Below are 19,324 nucleotides of genomic sequence, written 5' to 3' on the forward strand. Positions count from 1 at the left end.
AGTAATATACTTTACAAAGAGAAACTTGTCGGAGTCAAACAGTGGTCAAGGTTCTTGGACATCATCAATGCCAAATCTGCTGTTACACTGTAGCTAAATAACAATAGTTGCGTGCAACATTTGTTAAGTGTCTAAAGTATGTCAAGCATCTTAACTACACACTTTTATACATTATCTCTTTTCATTCCCATAACAGCCTTTTAAGGAGAGTCCTATTACTATTTCCATTAGATAGCACATATCAACACTCCGATGCAAACGGCATTAGAACTCAGAAACACTTGGAAGTACAAGCCACGTTCAACATGTTTAGATTGGCTGTTAAAAGAAAGGATAACATCCAAATGCCACACCAAACACCCCGGCTGAATGCACTTCTGGAGGCAGAAAGATGCAAAGCACAATTACACTCGGCAGTCAGGCCCAGAGGCTGAGATGGCTGCAAGCTTTGGACAGTCTCCCCTCCTCTCAGTCTCCTTCCTGTAGAGAGAGGTTCACAAGCCTTACAGTTCTTCTCCTGACTCAGTTTAGTTTTAGGGAGTTGCCCTCAATATACTTCCTATGCAACACCTTTAGTGTCTGTAGCTCTGAATTAATGCTCAGGCAATATTTTCTCACAGGGTAGGATCTGTCACTGGAGCCCAGGGTCACACCCAACTGGCACATCCAAGAGCTAATATTTGAACCCAAATTGGTCTGACACTAGACCTCTGCTCTTAATAACCAGGTGGAGTGAAGAGACAAATCATCAAACAGGCATATTTTAGTTCTGGTTGCAAACCAGCCACAACACAACTATCTGTGTATTTTTAGGAAGTCAGTCTAACCTCTCTATGCCTAAATTTCCTCCACCATAAAGTGTGCAGATTGAGTCAAATAATTTCTAATGTTTCTTCTGGCTCTAACATTCTATTATTTTAGCCTACGTGGCTCTGATCACACCAACTATTTCTGTATTTGTGCACAATCTGTATGCAATGTCTCTTTACAGTCAAAATCCACCTCGTAGGTGGTTTCACATTACAGTAAAATTTTGATCATATGGAATGACTTGGGAATGTGGTGACATGTTTAAATGGAATTCCTCATTCAATACAGCTTAACCCAAAGAACCTCCTTTTAAGGCAGTAAAATAATGCCTGTTTTTCAGCATTGTTGGTATAGCTTAATTTCACTATAAGTAAAGCTCACCTTTAAACAGTAAATCTTTTATTAATCTTGGTGGAAGATTTCTAAATGTTTGCCAGCTTTAGTAACAGTATTTGTAACCAAATTCATTGCTCTTGAGGATATGTAGTCATCACTAAGAGCCTCAATTATTGAACTGTACTTTTAGGGATGCTAATCAAAATACCCTTGAATTATTAAGACCTAAAATTGATTAGTATTTACCTTCTTAATGTCTATGTATTTATTTCTAAGCTGTTCACTCTAACTCCTATGACAACTAAATCAAAAGTATCTAAACAAGAGGGTAACCATATCCCACTCTAAAGATAAAAGTATCAGGAAGAGTGATTAGTGCACGCATGTGTGTGCGCACACTCTATCAATTGATTGTATCTATACATAACTTTGACTGAAGCATACATGTATAAAAAAACTACACATATCATAATTGTATAGCTTGCTAAATTTTCACAAATAGAACACTTTACCTTCATACTAATCAAGAAACACCCTGAAGCTCTCCATGTGCCCCTTATAGTTACTAACCTCTTCCCCATGTGATATTTATATTTTTTCTACTCCGAGGCTTCTTGGATTGCTTGCGGATTGCATACTATATTTATGGGTGGTTGAAACTGCAAACACATCTGACAGTGGAACATTATTGCAGACCACTACTGTATGTTGGTAAATGTCATCTGATGAATGGGACATGATAGTCTATAAATGATTTGGGAATTGGAGGGTTTCAGGGTCATTACTTGGAAGGTCAATGATCATTACAAGGCAGGAGAAGTGAAGTGTTTGGAAGCTGGGCTCAATTTCCAATTGCATAACAGAATTGTTTTTTGACATTGCTTTTTAAAAGGAAACCCCTGATAACAACTTAAATTGATATCTTTGATGACTGTAACGCATTTTATTGAGGGATCCAGTTAATTAAGATTTCATTGCATATGTTTTAATAAATTGTGTGTGTGTGTGTGTGTGAGAGAGAGAGAGAGAGAGAGAGAGAGATTAATTTTGTTTTGTCCTGCCTATCCCATTAAGAATTTAGATCAGGAAGTGACTTTTCCTCTATTCTGGGGACTTTCCAACTATCCTCTTGCAGAACTAAATAGAATAATGACAGTCTTTTCCCAATTATAATTTTCTCCTCATATATCTTACTTAAAGCTTCAGCACTTACTGCTCTTACAGATAAAATTAACAAAGTACAAACAAATATATACAATTAGAAACAGCTCATTTATATAAGATAGTCATGCTTGTGATTTTACACTGCATGCTTCTGGCACCATCATACTTTTAGCTTATAAAACCATTCTTAGTTCATATGATTCAATTCAACACATCATTATTTTAAGGTGTTTCTCCAAGAGGACTCTCATTTCCAGGTGTTTGTTGTGTTCTGATGTCACACAAAAGCTGCTGCTCTACTTTCTAAGACACATAGGCACAGAGATGAGCCTGCAAAGCAGGAAAGGGAAAGGTGGATCATTTTAGCTGTACGTTTCTGGTTCATTTCTCCAGACAAGGAGCTCCACTTTGTATCATCATTCCTCTCACTGAGCATGCATTTCCAGGAAGTGGGAGCAAAGCCAAGAAACAGTACATGACTCTGCCCTTGGGGGGACAGTCACTAATGCTGTGTGTTCTCTTTGTACCCCCTAGGTCTGTCCTGTGCCTTTATCCCCTGGGGTCTGTGGCCCGGGAAGCAGTTCTCTAAGGGACTACATCCCATGGACTGCCTCGTCCTTTAGCTTCTGGTTGGTTTGACCAATGGAAGGCGCTTGCAAGAGACAGGAGGAAATAAGCAAAGAGTTCAGGGCATCATCCCCTCCACTCCCTCCCTGCCAGGCCACATGTGAGCAGTGGCTGCCTTCCTCTAGGAAGGCCACAGCTCTGCAGGCCTGCTCTCCCAAAGCTGCAGCTGCAGCTGTCTCCAGGTTTTAGTATCCTTGCCCCTCACGTCAAAAGTAGAAATAGATTCTCCCTGCTGCCAGTCCAGGGCTGCGTTCCCAACCTTGCTGGTTTCCCTTAACCTGGCCACACGTCTGTAAATAGTTTCTTTCTCAAACTCTCATCAATCATCCTAGTTGAGGGTGCTCCCTATTTCCTGCTGGGCCCTTGAATGACACCAGGCTTGGGTATTTTGTGTGTGATTATTCACGGATGACCCGTTAGGTTCCAGCAGATATCATTTGATTAAATATTTGTGATAGCAAATGCAGGCTTAAAAAAATGTTTTAATTGTCACATAATTGGGTCGCTTCTTTAAGGTATTTGGGCATTCGCTAAAATGTTTTAAAGGGACAATATATAATTACGTGGCACATGATAAGTGACTTCAAAAAGGTTTTCTAATATGGCCTTGGGCCAACGTAGAGACCAGTGTAAAGGGTTCAAGAACATACCTTTCCAAGGATAAGAAAAACAGCCAATTTAAATGAGAACCAGCACACAGTCTAGAATGCCCCACTTTGCAATAAAGTGATAAAATTCAAATTTTATAGTGTGAATTTGGTTGAGAGAATAACCAACACCCTATCCACAACACACGTGAGCACTCACACACACGTGGATACACAACTACAGCAAAAACAAAATTAAAAAACAAGCAAACCTCACAAACATCTTACCAACCCAACTGTCCCTGTAATCTGTAAATCATAATCAAGACTCTCAGAAAACATAAAATTGTATCAGCGCTTGAACCCTCCCATCATGCTGAGGTTTGATTCATTCTACTTACTTCAGACTCTAATGGAGTTACTTAATTTATCACAATTGCTGACACACTATTCATTAAAGCACATGCTAGAACTGTGGTCTAAAACTGGGAAATTCTTTGTAAGCTCTATGGGCATACTCTGTGCAATAACAAGAGCTCTTCAGTAATGAATGAGAAGTAAAAAAAAAGATTTACCAAAGTCTTCTATGCTATATACTATATATGTTACATACGCACTACTCTACAGTACATATATGCTACTATCTCAAAATCTTCAGGCTACATTTAGAAAAAGAAAATTAAAAATAAGAAAGAACAGCTATCAAGACATACTTATTTTGATATCTATTGATCACTCTGATGAACTCCTTAAAGTATTCTACCTTTTACCTAATATAGTAATATATCATTGCCACAGAATTTTAGTCATAAAATCATTTTACTACTAAGTTTGGAACATAGTGTCTATAACCTGAAAGAGGTTGCTACATCAGTTACCACATATAAGAAACCAAAATGGTGAGTGTACTGGTTTCGCTTTGTCTTGTTTTTATGAAAGATGTTCAAATGCAGAAGAAATAGGCACAAATTAGACAACGAAATGACTTTGTCAGCAACCCCCTAACCCATCTCCTTTGTGTTACAGGAGCACTTGTATGTTCCATCTAGATATCTTACACTTGAACAACCAATTACTAATAAAAAGAGGTGGGTCATTTAGTTAATTCCCCTCAGAGAGAAAACTGCTGGAAGTGGGAGCCCTTCTTCCTTTCTCTCTCATTCCCCTGCTCTGTGCCTAGAAGCTTCTATTAATCAGGAGTGGAGTAAATATCATTGTACAAAAGGACAGGGTGGGAAAATTATATTGTTGTTATTTCTTTTGTGTATTTAATTTGGATATCCATCATCTTAAGGTTTTAACCTCAGGAAATCTGATCCTTATTCCTAATGTCCATGATTTTGAAAAATTAAAGCTTCCAACACTATTATAGCTTTATTAAAGCTTAGAGGAGGGACAAAAACACATAGTCAGATGAGAAAGTATAACAAGAAGCATGTTATTATGGAGGTAATAAAAATAACCCTTAAGGGCTCAGACTAACTGGGTTTGAATCTGCACTTTGCCACCTCTTCGTCGCCATATCTCAGTTTCCACATCAGTAAAATGGGCTATGAAGGAATAAATGAATTATGTGTAAAAGCACTTAACAAAATGTGAAGCATAAACTAAATGCTCAAAAAATGCTATTAGGTTGGGCATGGCTCACGCCTGTGATCCTAGCACTCCAGGAGGCCGAGGTGGGAGGATGGCTTGAGGCCAGGAGTTGGAGGCCAGCCTGAGCAAGAGTGAGAACCAGACCCCCATCTCTAGGAAAAACAGAAAAATTTGCAGGGTATGGTGGCATGTTCCTGTAGTCCCAGCTACTCAGGAAGCTGAGGCAAGAGAATTGCTTGAGCCCAGGAGTTTGAGGTTGCAGTGAGCTATGATGACACCACTGCACTCTAGCCTGGGAAACAGAGCAAGACTCTGACTCAAACAAACAAACAAACAAAAAAACAAAGCCATCAACTATTGTAGCCTCCTCAACACAAGGCAAGGCACAGAATCTGTGACATGTTGCTTGATAAAAGAACTGTCTCGATGTTCAGAAAGGACAGGGTAGCGGAAGTTAAATCAGAACCACCACTGCTAAGAAAATGAAAGGGGTGGGGGGAGGAAGAGGTAAACACTATGTGCATTTCCACTGAATGGAAACTTGGAAACAAAGTTGTAGACAAGTTGCAGGCTACAAAAACCCATCCAAGACCAGCCTTGTCTAAAGCTCACACTTCAGCTAACATTCTGGCAGCTTTCATGCAAGCGATAATCCCCAAGGCAGGCTTTGGCAGCAGCAACCCATTAACATTAGCCTCTGAATGTGAACCGGAAGCAGAGCCAACTTTTAATAAGATACTCAAGTGGGAAGTTAGGTTTTCTTGGGTAGAAAAACATAACTAGTCAGTGACCAAACTTGGATTTGTAGACGACAGGGAGTAGGTTTCCTTTCTCACACAGTGATTAATGAACGCAGGCACCCTCGGTGGTGGCAGTCCAGGCTGGGGCCACCCTGTCCAGAGAGCAGGCAGCATCTGTGGGGTCCCCTCAGGCTTAGGAAGCACATGGGGCCCCGGGTCAGCACATGACTAATTCAGAGCATGGTCGGTGCCCTCTGATGGCCTATGTCCTGGATAGCTGGCAACTCTCTCTGAATAAGGAGTTTGCAGATTGGGATGGCGCAGAGGGCAAGGCAACAGGTTGATGAAAACTTACCCCCAACACACAAACCCCTTTAAACACAGACAGTATTCTTGACAATTCTAAGGCACTGGAACTAACTCAAGTAGCTGATAGTATTGATATTTCTACAGCTGTATATTTTTACAAGTACTGCTACTTCTGTAGCTAAATACATTCATTCATTCATATATTTACTATGATACTAGGGTATCTATTGTGTGAGACACTGTTCTAAGCCCTGAGAAACAGTGTGAATAAAACAAAGTCCCTACCTTTATAAAGCTCGGCTTTTAGTAGGAAGACTAAAGAAAACCAGTGGTTTCAACTGGGGGCGATTTTGTACCATCCCCCACTCTGACATCTGGTAACGTCTGGAGACATATTTTATTGTGGTGGGGGGGGGTGGGGGAGAGACAGGCAGGAGGGGAATTCTACTGGAAGTTTGGCCTAAAGGTTTCTCCATACACAGTGAACTGTAACCTAACTGGATATAAACAGACTATCACCTCCCCCTGTACCAGTCACAGAGTTTATGCCCATCCCAGGCAGCCAACTGTCCAGGCTGTTCAAATGAGGCAAGTGCTGAGCCGTAACCAATCTATCTGTTTCTGTACCCCACTTCTGTTTGCTGTTCATCACTTTCCTTTTTCTGTCCATAAATCCTCTCGGACCAAGCAGAGTCGCTCTGAACCTATTCTGGTGGGGGAACTTCCTGATTCGAGAATTGTTCTTTGCTCACCTAAACTTGGTTAAATTTAATTTGTCCTAAGTTTTTCTTCTAACACTGCTAACCATCCTGAAATGCACAAGTCAACTCCCCACAACAAAGAATTACCTCTCTAGTCCAAAATATCAGTAGTGCCCAGGTTGAGAAACTCTCTGATAAACCATCAAAATCAATGTATACTGCTAAAATGTAATTCTATAAAAACAAATTAAACAAAGATCTTTTTTAAAAAAACTCAAGTGATCAGGATTTAATCTTAGTTACAATCCACATACCATAAAAATCACCATTTTAAAATGTACAATTTTGGTTTTAGTATACTCATAAAACTGGCAACCAACCTCATTATCTAACTCCAGAACATTTTCATCACCCTAAAAAAAAAATCTCTGTACCCCATTAGCAGTCACTCCCCATTTCCTTGTCTCCCCAAGTCCCTGGCGATCACTCACCCACTTTCTGACTCTGTGGATTAGCCTGTTCCGGACATTTCCTAAGGATGGGATCATACAATACGTAGTCCTTCATGTCTGCCTTCTTTCACTTAACATGTTTTCAAGGCTCATCCCTGTTGTAGAATGCATCAGCACTATACACCTTGATAACATAATGTGGTATAGATATACCGTACTTTACCTATTCGCTGACTAATCGATATTTGGATCATTTCTACTTTTGGTTATTATTACTGCTAAAACATTTGTGTACAAGTGGTTGTGTGAATGCATGTTTTCAATTCTAGTGGGTATATACCTAGGACTGGAATTGTTAGAGTCATAAACTGTTTTCTAAAACTGCTGCCATAAATGGTGGCATTTTATATCTCCATCAACAACCCATGAGGGTTCCAATTTCTCTACATCCTAGCCAAGACTTATTACAGTATGGCAAATTTTAATTTAAGAGATGAGAATTTTAATTACAACCTAAAATGTCCAGAGGCAAAGCATTTAAGTCTGTCTTAATGAGCCCTTTGAGGTAGTTATTTCAGTTAATTATCACCTGAACTCTCCCCTTAAAGGAATATAAAAGAGTCAATGCAAAACAAATGAGGAACATCCTTCAGCTTTGTCTTCACTGGAAGCTTTTACTTCTAATTAAAAAGTGTGGCCTTTCCTGTTAAAGACAAAAAAAAAGTCATTCAAAAGTCTATATAGCAATATATTTTATGAGAGATTTTGTTCACTTATTTGTTTATCTCTTCATTTAGATAGTCAAAGAATTCAGTGGAAGTGAATAAAAACCTTTCTGTCCACTCATTTACCCCAGGCCCAGTGACAGGGACAGCAGGGTGGCTGTCCAGATTCCGACGTACCTGAAGTGATGCACTTCAGTAACCTAAGGCTTGGCTACTCAGAGAGTGGTCTGTGGATGAGGAGTTTGATAGAAATGCAGGTTCTCAGGCCCCGCCTAGACCTGCTGCATCAAAAGGTGCACGTACAAGCTCCCGGGCTGATTAAAGTTTTAGAAGCACTAAAACCTCACCCCATCGTTTTTGCCAAGGCACTCGTTGTTTCAAAGCTCTTTTGAAAACATAATCTCCTTAGCCACAAAACAATCTTGCGGATATGCCCCACAAAAAAGGAATCTAGGCTGTTTTACATTTCATTATAATGGGCAATGTTTAGCGTTGCTTATAAAACAGCTGGGGCCCTCCAAGAGCGATGCAAACAAAAGGCACAAATAAGCAGCCTGAAGATTTACATAAAATGACTTTGATCCCTTTGCTGCTTATTGATATTTGGAATGTCCCTACTGTTGTCACCTGGAAGGATCCCCGAGGTTTCAGTGCTTAGGAGTTTTGTAGCTTTCTCTCTCTCTCTCATTTTCTGTCCCCTAAAGAGAAAGTCAACTCACGGATGTCCCTAGTAGCCTCAAACAGCAGCTGGGTGGCAGCCGGGATGCGGGATGGCAGAAGCAGCAGAGAAACAGTCGGCGGCACACTGAGAAGCTGTAGGGCAGCTCAGGAGGCCCAGGGACCAGGGCTGGTCGGCTGCCTTGTTGCTGTAGATCGTGGCTGCCCTAAGTAACTTCAGTTCCCTCACTTCTAAGCCATGGTTAAGGCAATTAAATAACAACATCAACGACAATAGTAGCTTATCTATTTTAACCCTGTGTACTAGGAGTGCCTTACATTTTAACTTATTACATCCTCACAATAAGCCTATGGGAGGCTGGGATAAACTACTATCACCCCCATTGTACAGAGGAGGAAACTGAGGCACAGAAGTTTACTAATTTACCCTAAATCCCAGAACTATTATAAGAACTAGTGGGGCCTGGCTGGATTCTAACCTAGGCATTCTGTCTCCAGAGCTGGTTCTTCACCATCATGTTCAGAAATGGCACCCTTTGTAAGCAATCACTCTGCACACTGTGTCGCACTATATAACATAACTGACTGGTTGCACTGCTCTTTAAAAAACGAAGTTTAAACCAAAAACTGGAAGTATTTGGCAAAAAGCAAACACAGGCTTCTCAGTGGGGCAGATTAGCATTGCCAATGCTCTCGAATCAACGGAGATATAATCCAAGCACTGGGGCGAACAGATTTCCTACCAAACCACTCAGCAAGTTGTGCAAACCTTCCCAAAATAAATATCTTGGGACAAGGCTGGGATATTTCTCAAGGCTCTTAACCCAAAGCGGACTTCAACTCTTGCTATTAAAAAGCACTCACGAGTTACAGCCTGGAAAGTTCTATCTTTCAGAATAATAACAAACACAATTCTGGTTTCTGATTACCAGCTGAACATAATATTGAAGGAAATACAGACTCACAGGCTACTTTTAGAAGACCTCAACTTTTCAGGCATGTTCATTCACAGAAAATTTCTCTCAAACCAAACTCTTTCTTGCCTCGTTCGCCACCTGGGCTCCCGATACCAGCACAGCTGCTACCACGATGAGGTCTTCGATTCCTTCCGTTGCCTCTGCAACCAATTTGTACTCCCCCAAATCAAACAAGCCACCCACGTTCACGCAGAGAAATGACCATAACCCAAACCCTACCAGAATTAGCCATAACTCAGAAGCCCAGAGTGTAAGAAGGTTCCAGAAGGATAACTGGTTTAACATCCTCATTTGACAGAGACACCAAGGCTCAGAGAAGTTAGGAAATGTGTCAAAAACCAGGACTTGAACTCACTGCCCTGCCTGTAAGAGTAATTTCTCCCTACTATACCCACATCTTCCTTCCTTCCTTTAAAAAGCCCTCTTTTTCCAAGAAAGGACTGACTGTGGTAAGAGATTCAGAAACATTTCATGGTACAAAGCAGCTTTCCCATAATCCCGTGGGAGCCTCACATCCTGACCACCTAAAATCGCTTACATTTTTATTGTACTCCTTTTATAAGACATCTTTCTGAAGAGAAAAAAAGTATATTTTTAAAAATCAGGAACATTAAGCATTTAGAAGAATTAATATTTAATACCAAATCCTTCCTGTAGCCTATAAGGCTCTCCCTGTGGTGTCCCGGCTCCCTCGCTGGCTACCTTCCAGCACTCTCCCTGTTCGCTGGGCCCTTGACCTTTCTTCACATCAAGCACCCTCCCGCCTCAGGGACTTTGCCTCGCTGTTCCCTCCACCAGGAGCGCTATTCCTCCAGAAGCACCCACCTCGGCCCTCATCCACTTAGGCACCTTCTCAGGGACACCTTCCTTCCCCAGGCTTACTCAGAGTGGCCACTTCCTTATTTTCTTGGATGTACTTGACATTGCATTAAAGAGGTGTTTGCCCCCTTAGACTGTGCATTCCCAAGGGCAGAGACTTTGTCTTGTTTATTGCAATCTTCCCAGCACATGGAAGTGATTTTTTTTTTTTTTTAGGTAACATAAATCTCTAGATTTGAATTTGATTTTTTTTGAGTTTCCTCACGTGAAGGCACACCTATATGCTGGCATAACTGTACCCTTTTCTAAGGTTATAATGTATATTCTCAGGAAAGAAGCTGTGTCCTTTACCTTATGTTGTGATAAGCACAATTTTTGCTTCCCAACAGTGTCCTGCAGCGGTTCTCAAAGCAGGACCCCCAGGCTGGCAGGGTCAGCATCCCTTGGGAACTTGTTAGAAATGCAAAATTTCAGGATCCTACCCAGGGTAGAGCCCACCAAGTTCCCCCAACCCCAAGGTAACTCTGACACACATTCAAATTTTAAGACCATTAACAATAATAAAAAATAGAAAAAGGTGTGAACTAAAAGCCAAGAGTCTTTGGTCGCAACTCTGCCATTCCAAAGCTATGGGACAATAAAGTCACTCAAATTCACTGGCTTCAGTTTACTCATCTAGTGTATATGATCACTAAAGCTTTTTTCACCCTCTAGAAGCCTAGGATTCCAATCCAGCCGACCAAGTGTTCTATGGCACTTATTTGCTACAACATCTAAATTCTAGGTCACTGAGCTCAAATGAGGCTTAGCCCACATGGAATATTTCAGTGAGCCAATCCCAACAACAGAATTAAAAGGTCTGGATTCCAATTTCAGATTATAATTGGAGGGTATGGAAGGCAGTACTATCTAATAGCTTCTGGTTATAAAAGTCTTGAGAAACTACATTCAACTCTGCCAGTGGGGATTAACCCCACTGGCCCAGAGAGAAACCCTGCCAGCAGAGAAGTGGTGCCACCTGGCTTTCAGCAATTTCAAAGCAGCTTGCATAGCAACTCTCATCAACGCTTCCATTAGAAACTGGTGTTGCAGAAAGTTCGAGAAATGGAAACGTTTGTTGCCTTTCCCTGTTTAAAAAGGTAGAATAAATGATGACTGGCATAAAAAAAAAAGAGTATAAAAATAGGATTACTGTTTTTTAAGTGCCCATGATATGCTAATTAATAGAATCAGCCGTACTTTCTCTGGGGACAGATCTTCTGGGGACAGGAGGGAGGAGACACTGAGATGAATTATCACATTCTCAGAGCTAGGAAATCCCATGACACTTAACCAGAGCATTAGATCTTTTCCTTCAGAATTGTTTGGTTTCATAAACGTGATGTGCAGATAATATTTGAGCATTATGAAATCTTCACCAGGGTAAATGATTGGCATGTTGCATTCACTGGTACCCCCAGACTCTAGTAGCCAGAACAGGTGATTTGTACTAACTCTAGAACCTCTCTGATCCACACTTTCCTCTTCGTAAATTTACTTTTGGGTGATTGAGAGTATCATATGAGAAATACCTGAGGGAAATGGACAAGATCTTTAAAACGGGAGAAAGAATGAACTATTAATATTATTAACTATCAATACCAAATGTTAGGGTACTAAATATTAACATAATTAATAAGAATTCCTTTCTTATTAATTAGGAAAGACTGGACTCTAACCATGATGATTTGATAACAGAAATAAGATAGGTACGTAGGTAATCGAGACCCATCAAACCCCAGGTGATTTAAGAGAGGCAGTGGCAAGAGAAGGCTCACCCACTTTGAAAATTAGATAAAGCTTCATGGCAGAGATGGCAACTTGGGCCTTGAATGATACACCAGACTCAGTGGGATGGGTGGTGGCATCTTGGAAGGCAAGGACCCAGCTGCAGAGCGCAGGAGTGTTTCTAGAGGACAGGCACGCACTGGTGAGCTTACCTGCCTCCACCCCCTGCACTGCCTGGTTGCTGCTCAGTGAGAGGCTCCTGCTCCGGCGGGCATGCCCAGCATGCCCTCTCTCTTGAGAGAGCAGCTGAGTGCAGGTCACCCACTGCTGTGTGCTCTGAGCTCCATCCCCATCCTCCCCTGCTCTGCTCTCTGTCACTTTCCCAGGCTCTCCTGACCTCTACATTCAGGGCAGGTCCAGCTGGTGCAGGGCAAAGCCTGAGAGATTTGACCCCAGGCAACAATTAGCATTTGAATGTTTAAAATCCTTCATTCTCATATACTTAATCCAACTTTGAAAATAGCTTTAAAATAAAAAATCCTGTGATCCTATCAAGATTCTAACCAATGTAGTTCCTAATTGCTAAATCTATTCTCATGAATTCGCGCCACTACAATGGTTACAAGTCTTCCTTCTAAAGCACAATTTTGCAACAAGATATGTTCAGCTTTAGCATACAACACTGCTTCCCTTTTGAAAACTCAACAATTGTTACTTTAATATAATTTAAGCTAAAATTTACCTTTCATTTAAGTTTTATTTTGTGCATAAGCATACATACCTATACATATATATGTGCACGTGTGTGTGTGTATGCTAGAAAAAAACTTCACCCATGTCCCACAGGCCTTGCTCAGCCCACCTGTAACTATCACGACATAGCACCTATCAGGAAGCTTCAGCTAGGAAACGTGGGGTCTCACCGTGGAGTGTCCTGTTCAGTGGTTCTGTTAAGAATGACCATTCAGATCACCAGGGGTGCTGTATGAAACCCCACGCCCAGAGGTGTACTCCACACCTTTTAAATCAGAAGCTCTGCAGGTAGAACCCAGCATTTGTCCAGGATGCCCAGATGATTCTAATGGGAGCCGAGCTAAGAACCAATAATCCAGTGGGAGCAAGAACAAATAGAAACCGCCCGCAATTGTCCCTCCACACGGACACCTAATTCAACAACTATCTACGCAAGCAGGCACCTTCGGAAGAACCGAAAATCAGATGAGCGATCACAGTACCTGGTTTTAACATCATATCAAGGAAAGAGGCACTGAAGAGGGCAGAAAAGACAGTCTTGCATCGCCTGTGCCTGTACTCCTATAGCCCTGGCAGTGGAGACAGGGTCTGTGTGCCCAAGGGAGGGAGAGTGAAGTGATTGTGGGCTTTGAATTGAAACTCAGGGCTGCCCTGGCACAGAGGAACACAGCACAGGGCAGAATTCTGCCTGTGCCCACAGAGGGAGCATCTTGACCAGCCTGGCCAGAGGGAAATGCTCTGTCCCAAAGCCAGTTAGCTCTACCACCAGCAGAAAAAGAGCAGCCTGGGGCCTGGAGTAAATTCGTAAGGCAGGTCACAAGGGCTGCAGTCCTTGGGCAGTTCCTGTGGCTGTGCTGGCTCGGAGCCAGTGGACTTGGGGTGCACATGACCCAGTGAGACACCAGCAGCTGCGGCCAAGCCAGTGCCTGTGTCACCCCTCCCCCAACTCCAGGCAGCTCAGCTCAGGGAGAGTCTTCTTCCACTTGGGGAAAGGAGAGGGAAGAGCTCAAAGGCCTTCTTTTGCAACTTGGGTACCAGCTCAGCCACAGTAAAATAAAGTACTAAGCAGACTCCTGAGGCCACTGAAGCCAGGCTTTAGTTCCTGGATGGCATTTGTGGACCCACCCTGGGCCAGAAGGAAGCATGTTACCTTGAAGGGAAGTACCATGTCCTAACCTGCTGACTAAAGAGCCCTTGGGCTTTGAATAAACATCAGAGGGAGCCAGGCAGCAGTCACCACTGGCTTTGGGTGAGATTGGACTGTGTTCAGTTGTGACCTGGTGCTGGTGGCCACAAGGGAGTGCCCATGTCACACCTCCCCCAACTCCAGCAGCCCAGCAGAGTGTGAGGGAAGAGAGTAAGAAACTTTGCCTGGTAATCCAGGGAATTCTCTTGTCTCTTTCCCAAGCTCACCAAAGCAGTACCGCCAGGAGTCTGCAAGAGTCACAGCATTACTGGGCTTGGGGCACCCCCACGACCACATCCTGTGCTGATATAACTGCACTGATCAAGGACTTAGACCACAATACCCAATTCCCTTTGAATATCTCGAAAGCCTTCTCAAGAAGGACGGGTTCAAACAAGCCCAGACTGTGAAGATTAAATACCTAACTCGGCAATGCCCAGACATGGACAAACATCCACAAGCGTCAAGAATATCCAGGAAGATGTGATCTCACCAAACAAGAACCAATGATCTAGTGAGTGGCACCCTGAACTTGAGCCTCAAGGATAAGCTCTTAAAAAATTGAGAGAAACAATGGCTATGGTGTCATTGTTTTTTTTTTTTCAATTTAGGGTGGCCTCTGTTCATGCGGTTACCTGCACCTACCCTGTCTCCTTCCCCTGTACCCACCCAAATCCTACTGGATCCATTCTTCAAGGCCCACCTCACATTTCAACCTCAGGCAGGAAGCGTTTCTTAGCTACTCCAGTGTCTCACCATCTCTCCCATCCCAAATCCTCACGGTCAGTGTTTTACAGGTTAGCACTTAATTATTCTCCACCATTTTCATCAGTCTTGTCTTCCCCACTGATGCTACACATCTTGCAGGCCAGGACCACTTTTTCTCCTTCTTTTGTATCTTCTTCAATAGAGTTTGGAATATTTTAGACTCATGGAGTACCTCCTGACTAGTAGATTAATGAAACACAAGCATTTGGGCATATTTATAAGGGTGTAATAGAGGTTATACCACCTTCAAATATCTGTATGACCCAAGGCAGAGTGGATACAGCAATTATATTCTTCAGTTTACCACTCTGACAAATAACAACAGGTCTTAGGAAATCCTTCCCTGATTTTTCAGGGAAGGAAGGAGACTGCAATTACACACTTAGCAGTAGTGGCTTTAGGTAAATTAATTCGGCAGCTGTACGAGAGAAGAACTGGAAAAAGCTGATCAGGTAGTGTGACTTGATTTCCAAGACTGAACCACTTGTATAATATATCTTACACATCCTTCTTCTGAGAATACAGGAAAAGGGAAAGTGCAACAGGCCGCCAGCCAGAGAAGCCCCTGATTGTAGTGATTTGCAAAGTTCAAGGACTACCTCCCCCACTTTATATTCAAGCTTCTCAGAATCTAAAAATACTTTCACAGAAAGCCAAAAAGATCGGGTTTCTGAAATGCGGCTACATGAAATGCCATATATATATAGGTCTATATGTACATACATGCCTGGGTGGTATTCAAATACTATAGTCACAGCAGTGATTTTATTTAGTCTGGTTGTTCCTAAGACAAACACACATAACTTTAATTAAATGCACATCCACATGCAGGGGAACCCATCTTGAAACAATCAGACTTCTCCGGTAACAGGTTTCAGGGCATCGGCCTCCTCCCACTTCCTCAATCCACCGGGACAGAGAACAGGGGGGCAGAGGCACTCCAAGCCTGACTCCGCAAACACAGCCTACAGCTAAAGCTCTCTGCCCTGCTCTATTTTGTTCTCTTCGGACCCATGACACCAGACTTCCTTTATTCTTTCCTAAATGAATTCCAGTCATTCAATTGCATTTACTATTTTTTAACCCCTTTTTGGTCAGTCTTAGAGGGAAAAAAATTCCTGGCATGGCTTCCTGTCTTTCCCTGAAAGGAAATATTCCAGGAAGAAACTGAAAAGTCTAAGGCATTACCAAACCACCCATCTGGTTATTGACCTTGGGTTACGTGGCTTCTGGAGAATGTCTGCGGAGATGGCTGCCTTTGCTGCCACATTCTTGGGACTTTCTGGACCGTCTGGTTCTCTAGGTAGTAAAGGCTGAGTATTTCTCCATTTAAATTGCCCTGGAAGCTGGAGAGCAGTGTCAGCTTGTCACATTCACCAGAATAGTTCCTTCCCACCTGAACCCCAAGTTAATTCACCCCCAAGTAATTTACCCATGAGATACATCAGCAAAAAGAGTGTTTTCTCCGTAAGAGCCATACTGAAAAGTCGCTTCCATAAATACCGATTGAAAGCCTCCTTTGTGCCTGGAACAACGGGAAAGACCAACATAATAACAAAGATTTTACGATCCTTGTCCTCAGAGAGCTTACTGTGTTATATGAGATTCAGGCCTTTCAGAAAACAAAAGTTTTTCTTCTGGAGACATTTCTATTGTTCCTATTCTTTTGATAGAATACAACGAATTCTAAATCGAGATTCTAGTATTTAAAAGAGAAGTTAAAAAAAAAAAAAAGGACGGAGAAAACCAGGTAGGAAGGCATTCCTGACTGGACACAGAACCTGGGCAAAAAACATTCTTACCTGAGCGGGCAGAAGCAGACACCCCTACCTCCAGAGGAAGCCAGAGACAGAACATTCAGGTAAGTAAGGGAAGGGCCTTCGAGACCTTGAAAGCCCAAAATCAGGACTGACAGGCAATTGTAGATTCCCGAGCAAAAGTACAAAGTGAGTTATCACCAAGGCTCTCCAGAAAATAGGCCTTTAGCCTAATTTTGATATGAAATTATATAAACTGAAGGGTAAATCCTAACGAGCAGGCAGAAAATGAGGCCACGTACTGTCAAAGACCTACTTTACAAGAATGTGACCTGGCCTTACCCCTTAGAGAGAAACTTGAAACATCTCTCAGAGGTCCACAGACAAATGCTGCCCCTGCAAGCTCACAGGGTCAGTCTGGCTAAGAGCTCCAGCAGAGGGAAGTCAAGTCCAGCACTGGACTGTCACAGATTCAGAGCTACTCCTGGGAAGTGGCCAGTTCATGTGCTACCAAACCAAATGTACTGGAAAGAATAGGACCAACAAGAGAAAAGTCTCCACAGCTCAGGAAAACTCCTAAGTTCCTCCTGAGGAAGACATATGTACACACAGGCAGCAACGCACAGAGTGGACTAAATCCAAGCACAGAAGGGCGGACTGCCAAAGATGAGAAGGCTGAAGCCACAGGAACAACACTGCTTGGGGTTTACTTTACAACAGAATTCTTGACCTTGGTACTGAAGGGATAAGACTGATTGTTTCCAACCCCACAACCCTGTCTCATTCTGAATACTCGGACCATTAGACTTGAATGAAAATATGAAACCAAATAAGGGTTAATTCCATGATGCCTTTAAAAATTAAATTCTTATAGTTATCAGTTAATAACTTTAATCATCAAAAAGAATATTCCAAGCAAAAAAATTAAGTGTTGACAGATGATCACCTATGGAAGATCCTACACTGGAAAAATAATGACCTCCTCTCTTCTTTTTCATTAGCTCTTTTAACTTTCTACGTATGTGCCAGCGAGAGAAAAAATAATTAACCTGTAAGCACAAAGGTAGAGTTGTTAGAATTGGTTCTAAAGTTAATTCAGGAAGAGCTGTGTTATGGGGGCCTTAGTTTTACTATATGTAAAATGGGGGTGGTGATTTTTATATAACTGCTATGTGCATTTCTACCATTAAAAGAGAACAGAATGAAGTACCGATACATGTTATAACATGGAGGAGCCTTGAACACATTACACTAAGCAGAAGAATCCAGAGACAAAAGGCCACATGGTATATGATTCCATCTGTATGAAATATCCAGAACAGGCAAATCCACAGAGACAGAAGGCAGAGGAGTGGTTGCAAAAAGGACAGGGAGGAGAGGTTAGGGTACGGCATTTCCTTAATGGGTACAGGGTTTCCTTCTGGGGTGATGAAAAAGTTCTGGAACTAGATAGTGATGATGGTTGCACAACATTGTGAATGTACTTAACGCCACTGAATTGTACGCTTTCAAGCGGTTGAGAATGGTAAATTTTATGTTATGTGTATTTTACCGCAATAAAAAGAGAGAGAGTAGGAAATAAGAGGCTGGCCATTTATTCGACACATAATAAATATCTTATGAACAAAAGATACAGATTTGTCCAGGTGATCACAATTGTCACTCAGCTGCTAATCTAGATTGTCTATCTTTTCTTTACTGAATACTATCTTGGACAAAACTACCATAAACATTTCTTTCCCCTTTCTCTGGGATGACTATAAAAGACTGTGTGTACAGACACCTGCAAACCTGCATTGGGGGAGTAGGTACAAAGAATGCGGAAGAGCAGTATAAGAAGCAGTCCAAAAGCACCAGTGTCTAGCACCAAAAATCCAAGGACAAAAAAAAAAAGTTGATTCCTCTCCCCAGACCAAATGATCCAGAACATCTGGGGTGATTCAGAACATCATGGCATCAATATTTTTTAAAAGCACCCCAGGTGATTCTAATACAGAAGCCAGGATGGAGAACCACTATTCTTGGATGAGAAGGGAAGGGAACTGCTTTACCCAGTGCCCACCGTGGGCTGGGTGCTGCGCTAGCTATTTACACACAAGACCTGTAGCTGAGGGTGCCCCTCCTATATCCTCTGGGACTTCTTGTGTCTGTGAGCATTGTGGCCCTTAGGAGCAGCACTCAACCTTTGAGGGAGAGGAGATCAGGGATGGATACCCCATTTCCTTACCCCTTGGGTGGGATAACTCTGAAGCCTAATGTAAACCTGGGGTAAGGAAACTTTTTCTGTGAATGGACAGATAATAAATATTTTGGGCTTTTTGAGCCATATAATCCCTGCTGTAACTACTCTACCCCTGCAGTGCAGGAGCAGTCATGGACGATGCCTAAATGGGAGTGGGAGTAGCTGTGTTCCAACAAAACTTTACTTATAATCACTATTCCCCTATAGTCCCAGTTACTCAGGGGGCTGAAGCAGGAAGATCGCTTAAGCCTAGGAATTGTTCAAGTCCAGCAAGACCTCATCTCTTAAAAAAAAAAAAAAAAAGCAGACAGCAGGCCATAGTTTTCCAAC

General features: G+C 42.2%; 1 protein-coding gene across 4 annotated transcripts in view; it reads right to left on the minus strand.

Moving 5' to 3' along the window:
• RAI14 (retinoic acid induced 14) overlaps positions 1 to 19,324 on the minus strand; it is a 143,365-nt gene that overhangs the window by 30,461 nt on the left and 93,580 nt on the right. The window lies entirely within an intron of this gene.

This window comes from Propithecus coquereli, unplaced genomic scaffold (assembly GCF_000956105.1).
Source record: "Propithecus coquereli isolate 6110/MARCELLA unplaced genomic scaffold, Pcoq_1.0 Scaffold154, whole genome shotgun sequence".
NCBI lineage: Eukaryota > Metazoa > Chordata > Mammalia > Primates > Indriidae > Propithecus > Propithecus coquereli.